Genomic DNA, 1,204 nt, shown 5'->3' on the forward strand with positions numbered 1-1,204 from the left:
CAGGTAGGTATTGGATAAACTCAAAACACTAGTTCCTCTAATATGTGTAATGATAGTATTTAACCATGCTCACTAATAAATAGTCTCATATAGAGTATTATTATTGGAATAATTCGAAGAGGTAGCTACATGAGTTTGCCTAGTTTACTTCCAAACAATATGCATGTTTCTTATGGTAATTCTTTATCCAATATAGGAATGACCTTTCTATGAGTCAAGTAGATAGTTAATATATGGTAAGACATTATTTGATTTTTTCTATAAGGCCTGGTACTTTTGCCGCTCAGTTCCATTATCAATACCATTTTTCTCTTTGTAGGGAAGTATAAGCCCACATCAATGGTTCCAAAAGATTAATCTAATATGATTCCAATGATATTGCGTTGGCGCTAAGTTAAATATAGCTAGCAAGTTCATTGAGAAATACAAAATATGGCCAAGTGTATTGTGCAAAATACAATATAATGCGCCTATTGTACTTAAATAGGGAGTTCCAGCTCCTAACACTTATTCATCATCACCGTTTAGACGAAACAAATTTTTCCTTATATCCAACACTTTGACCAATCATGGGAGTATTAGCCAGATACGTTTTGTCCATATTAAATCGACTGATCATTTTTGGACATATGCGGATCGGTGGATTAATATTCCACAAGTTTGGTGACCGAGCTCTAACAGCTAGGCAAAACGAAATTTTCTCAATATCTTTCATCTCAAATTTAGAATTCAAGTAAATTATGGTTTCTCTTATTTTATCAAGAGTTCCTATTATATTCATAACATCGACATATAAAGCTACAATTGAAAATCTGAAACTAATTTCTTTATAAATATGCATGGGCACATTTAATCGTTCTTATGTCCCTTCCCAGTGAAGTGATCACTTAAGTGGGGGTATCATATCCGCCTAGATTGCTTTAATTTATAAAGCGAACGTTTTAATTTTATTGCAAACACAGTCTATGGTTTAGAGATACTTGATTTGGGTAGTATTTTCATCACCTTTATATATCTCTTAATCTAGATCCCCATGAGATATGTAGTAACCACATCTGTTAGTTGCATTTTCAATCATTCGAAAACTACTAGGCTAATTAATTAACATAACTTATGTTGATCCTCTCTCTCATTGATTTGTTGATAATCCCTTTTTCCTTTCGATGTATTTATGTATCTGTAATTTCAGTTCCAGCGATCATAC

This window comes from Cynara cardunculus (assembly GCF_001531365.2).
Source record: "Cynara cardunculus var. scolymus isolate 2C chromosome LG 12, CcrdV1, whole genome shotgun sequence".
Lineage (NCBI taxonomy): Eukaryota > Viridiplantae > Streptophyta > Magnoliopsida > Asterales > Asteraceae > Cynara > Cynara cardunculus.